The sequence below is a fragment of the Halichoerus grypus genome, chromosome 1, assembly GCF_964656455.1.
Source record: "Halichoerus grypus chromosome 1, mHalGry1.hap1.1, whole genome shotgun sequence".
Lineage (NCBI taxonomy): Eukaryota > Metazoa > Chordata > Mammalia > Carnivora > Phocidae > Halichoerus > Halichoerus grypus.
The window spans coordinates 93,802,213-93,808,212 of NC_135712.1; positions in this window are offsets into that span (position 1 = coordinate 93,802,213).

The window sequence follows — 6,000 nt, forward strand, 5'->3', positions numbered from 1 at the left end:
AATCCAGCTTGTCACTCAGCCAGAGACTAGGCAATATTAGTGTAGAGACCCAGGACAGGCTGCTTCAAAATATAGCCCGATGGTATACTGATTATTTTGGGTTGAAGCTCCTCAGGGAAAAGCTGATGCAAGGACACTCAGACCCTCCTCTATCGTACCACCCCCCCTTGCCCCGAAAGCAGGAAATAAATCTCCCATATGAAAAATACCCTCCCTGTACTAAGCAGTAAAAAGATATACTTGCCACCAGAGTTAGGAACTTTAAAGCTGCGAAAGCTATAGAAACAAACCTGATTACTTTTTAAAAAATCTACTACCTCAGCCTAAATTCTGCTTAGAATTTCATACTAATTAAAGCTCCCAAACATCTGTTTTCTTTATTCTGTCAACTCCTCACAAATTTATTGTCTCTTCATTTAAAATGTATGAAAACTGCCTGCCCTGGTCATTTCTTTGGTCTCAATTTCACTATTGGACTTCCATGTGTATGTAATAAAACTTTGGTTTTTTTCTCCTGTTGGTCTGTCCCATGTCAATTCCTAAGCCAGTTGGAAGAACTTGCGAGGAAAACAGGAAATTTCTTCCTCCTGTACATTTAGACTCTCTTCTTTCCCTTTCCCCCTAGGTGTAACCAGTCTTGGAGTCCTGTCCATCCGTTCTACTCCTGAGCATGTGTCTTTCTTTCTCTGCCCTGTGGCACACCCTCCAGCCTGACCTTCTGCGATCGTTCCCTGGTTGGCTTCCTAGCCATCACCTCTCTTTTACAATGCTGGTGACTTCGTTAAAATATGAATCAGATCCTCTTGCTTCCCTGCCCAAGAACAGTCGGTGGCTCTCTGATGCCCACAGCTTCGAATCAACTCGGCTTGGGAAACAAGAGTCTTCGGTTCTTGTTCTCCCCTCTTCTTAAGAGCAATAAATCTGCGTGTCCTGGAGGTGACTCCTCCCCATTGTTGGTAGATTAGTAGACAGCTGGCTTAGCAAGTCAGAATTAGTGCACCAGAAGGACAAGCTGATCCCAGTCTGTGGGCTTCAAAGGTTCTCCCTTTCTATCAAGACCAGCTCTTTGACCAGGGAGCGTCCACGGGGCATTGCTGTTCCCTAGAGTATTATGGAGTAGGGCCCCTTTCTACTGGATGTTAGCCCTGGGGCATGTGGACCATCTGTGCGGGGCCTGAGCTGTGGGATAATGAGAGTTCAGGGGACAATGAACACTCCACTACTTCTCTGCTTGTAAGCTGTTCTCCTCTAACCTTTATTTTATATCTCTTCCCTGCATATACGACACGTAGGCCTCTATGCCTGGGACTACTCTGCATGATGCTCCCTCACCAGACTCACCCGCTGATGCCCGCTGAGCACATGGCATCCAACAATGGCCTGTATTTCTCAGCAAGTGTAGCCTCTGCGGGCTCATGTGTTGTTTGGTTTTCTGTCACCTACGCTTTCCTGGTTCCTACCATGTGCCCCAGACAGAAACAGATCTGCTATCGTTCACTTTTACCGAGCGCCCCTTCATCCCACTGTCAGGGAACTTCTCACACTTTTATAAACCCAGCAGTGAGGTTGCTCCCTTCTCACCTCGCCTAGACTGTGAAGCTCGTCAAAGGAGGGGATGCTTTCATGTTGAGCTTTGTGGGAGGCTAGCACACGGCTGGTGTTCAGTACACATTTGTTAAATGGGCAGATAACTTGTCACATGTGTGAGGGCCCTTTAAACAGTAAATGCTATAGCAATGCTAATTATGATGAAAACACCTTAATGAAACCAGCAAAATAAGCCACATGAGCCAGAATTGCTGGTATAGCAAAATCAGTTACCAATACATTAACTCCTCTGCAGACAGACAGACAGACAGACACACACGGCCACATGTATACACACACGCCTGTCTGCACCATACACAGCGCATAGTGTGCAGTTTTCACACTTGGACTAACACACTGCAAGACTGGGGTCTCTGTCCTTTCTCTTCACAGATGTCCCCACTGGGGGTGTGTTCTGCACCATGCACACATGGCGCTTTACATCTGCTTCTCCAGACTGAGATAGCTCACACAGGACGTGGTGTGGTGCTTGACTGCTCACAGAGTTAAATAAATATTCCTTAAAGGGGAACATACTTTTTTATGTGCAAAACCAACTGAATTTCGGCCACCGAATCATGTCCTCCAGCTCAACACCAGCCATCAGAATAAAGACAGGTCATTCTTCACATTGATAGATCCGGAGTCACAGAACTCTGTCTCACCTTACTAGTAGGTGAGTTTTAATGTGCTGGGTTCTCTGACTCAGAGGCATTGCTTTTGTAGTAGCTTTTTGCCCTAAAGGGGCTTTCTCGAAATTTGAACTTAAGTATGTACTATAGGCTAAGTGTTAACTACCTTATTTTTCTAAGGAAAATTTATTTATAGCTGAATCTAAGGTTAAAAACTGGTTTTGTCTTATGCATTTCTAGTGGCTTTATGAAAAAATAAAGAAAATAAATTATATCGTAAATTTGGAAATGAAGTTAAGATAACGAAAAAGGGATAATTTACTTATATTTCATCTTAATTATAGTATCTAAAATTGTGCGCCAGATGGACACTGATGAAACAATGATTCGCTTTCAACTTCTTTTTTTTAAAGATTTTATTTATTTATTTGTCAGAAAGAGAGAGATAGACCATGCATAAGCAGGGGGAGAGGCAGAGAGGGAGAGGGAGAAGCAGGCTTCCCGCTGAGCAGGGAGCCCGATGCGGGGCTCGATCCCAGGACCCTGGGATCATGACCTGAGCCGAAGGCAGACGCTTACCGACTGAGCCACCCAGGCACCCCTTGCTTTCAACTTCTAATCTAAAGTGAAAATAATTACACATAGGAATTTTTCACATTTTAGGGAAGAAATTTTCCTGGTTTGCTATATTTTCTATTCTCTTTAGTTTTCAAACTACTTTATGAATACTAAGTAGCTGTATAAGCGACGAGAAACTATTTTCATAAAGCCATTTTTTCCCTTTTAGATTTATGATCTGTCAAAACCATAGCAAGCCTGAAAAGTTCGGGCTTAGCCATTTTATTTTTTCTCAACAGTAGATGGCAATATCTGTTCACCTGTAGCAAAAACCTCAATCACAGTCATGACCATGGACTTGGATTTTTCCCCCCCTCTCTCCTGTAGAGTGGAATCAGTCTATTCAAAATTGTAAAATTGGGAGCGCCTGGGTAGCTCAGTTGGTTGGGCGTCTGCCTTTGGCTCAGGTCATGATCCTGGGATCCTGGGGTCCTGGGATCGAGCCCCACATCGGGCTCCCTGCTCAGCGGGGAGCCTGCTTCTGCCTCTCCTCCCCAGACGGGCGTGCTCTCTGTTGCTGTCTCTGTCTCTCTCAAATAAATGAAATCTTTAAAAAAAATAAAAATAAAAAAATAAAATAAAATTGTAAAATTGAAGACAGAAGCAGTTTGCATGTCAGTATAGTCTTTTAAAATTTTGGCTGAAGGAGCACAAAAGTATAGGAGTAGATGAAAACTATGCCTTCTTTCACTCCAGGATAGAGGGGCTGGCGGTTCTGCGAAAGGCTGCTGGATCCGGTGAACAAAGCCAGCCTAGAGGTAGTCTGAGGCAAGAACAAGAGGTTAAGCTAACAGTTTTTAGCTAGTTCTGTTAAAATTTATGCTCAGATCTTGTTACATATCCATAGCGATTTTTTTTGCTTATTTTTTTTTTAATTCTAATGTGTGGTTTTGCCTAGAAATTTTTAGGCTTTACACATTTTTTACTTTTTGAGAAATAAAACAAGAAATAAAGAAATAAAACAATGCCAGTTTTGTACCCAAAGCCCATGGTTAAAGAAGTAAGTGGGGGGGGGGATCAAGGAAGTAAGTGGGGGGAGGGGGTCAAGACTAGGATTTGGGAGAGGTTTCCTTCACATCTGACTCTCCCTCTGATCTCCTCAACCAGAGCAGTTGCATTTCTTTATAAAGTGAGTTTCTAAGGTATGTTTGAAGAAATGGCTCCACAGTTTCAAAAATTTCAAAAATGACAGTTAATAGTCTATAAAAATAGCTGCTCTACAGGTTATACATCTTCGCCTCTGTGACAGAACAAGAAACAAATCTTTTTTTTTTTTTTTTAAAGATTTTATTTATTTATTTGACAGAGAGAGACATAGTGAGAGAGGGAACACAAGCAGGGAGAGTAGGAGAGGGAGGAGCAGGCTTCCCCGCGGAGCAGGGAGCCCAATGCAGGACTCGATCACAGGACCCTGGGACCATGACCTGAGCCGAAGGCAGACGCTTAACGACTGAGCCACCCAGGGGCCCCCAAATCTTTTTTTTTTTTTTTAAAGGAGGTAATACGTAGTTGTGTCCTCCTTAACATGTGACATCGTCTATGCCCCTGAGAACTCTAAGGTGTGGCGTTGTGTGCTATGATGAGAGAGATCGACTGACCCACCACAACTCTCTAGCTTGTACTTTAGGAATTTCCGTAATGACTGTTATCTTCATTAGAATCTATCTTGAATATGGAACAGCGGGTACTAATTTGATTGTTCCTTGGCTATGACTTTTTTTAATTATAACTTTTCCATAACTCTGCTTTATTTATTTTAAAATAAGTCAGCCTTTTGCGAAAATAGTTCCGTTGACTGTACAACTGAAACTAATAGAACACTGTATGCTAATTATATTGGAAGTGAAAAAAAACACAAACAGTTCCATTGATAGTGGCTCTTTGGAGGACTGTGGATAGGAAAACAGCTATTTTGGACAAAACTGGCGAGAAGCATGACAAGAGTCTACTACTACATCACCAAGCGGCAAGCCGTATGCAAAGTACAAAGAAAGAGAAAAAGAAAAAGAAAAAGTGGGGCATAGCTGATGCTATCAGGTAGGTCTAGCTTCTTTGACATCACAACGATCAAGACTTCACACGTTTTCATGGACCACATTAATATTGGGCCAATTTCCGTTAAAAAGATGACTTTCCTTGTCTTGATAGTGATGATCAGCCTCTCAGACTCAAAATATCTGAAAGTAGTATATAAAAGGATTATAGTCCTTTTGGATTCTTTTTTAAAAGTGGCTCACTTTAAGTTAGATTTTAAGAATAAATGTTCTGAGGAGCCAAGGAGGAATGAGAGACCATCTATTTCTAGGTCAGTCTGTGCTGGCGACTGTTGATGTCAGTAGAAAATTCGTTAGGATTCTGGAGATTTGCACTGATACTTGAGTTCCTATTAGAGAACAGGGCTGATGGCAGTCCATCTGTCTCTCTCATTATTTAAGAAGTCTACAGCATGTGTGGTTAACTGAACACAGTTACTGCATAAATAAAGTAACCACATTCCATGAAGTTTTGATGGGTTTATGGTCAAATGAAGGAAATTATCTTGGCTATTTCATGGTGGATCTTTTCCATAGAGTACGGCTGTGTTTCTCTCATTATTTCCTGTGAAGTGATGGGTTTCACAGTAGAAACTTAACTATTTTTAGGAACACTGGACATCTGGCCAGTTTTACTATTTATAACAAGTCTTCCTTAGGCAAAGAACTAAATTATATCATTTCTTTTATCATCTTAATATGCCTGTAAATGAATGCATTATAGGATCTATTATACTTAGCTGAGGAATATCTACAGTGTGTATGTACATCTATGTATATTTCATCATAGGAAGCAGCTTGAATTTCTTTATAACCCATGGAACTCTCATTTATCTTATTTCACAACAGCCTTTTGCTGCTCACCTGGTTTTATGGCCCCTACTATGTACAAAGAAAAGTGTGAACCTAAGAACAGGCCTTATGATTGTAAGCTCCCCCACATCAGAATACATTAAAGGTTCAATTTAATATTATGCATCTGTGGGCAGCTTTGAACAAACAGAGCGTGATGGTTCTGAGTGTGAACTGGTAAAGCCTGCTTATTTCTCTTCCTTTCCATTCACTCTTATCTCAAATTCTCCAAGGTGGAACTTTTATCTGCATGTTTCCAAGAAGGAGTTCAATTAATA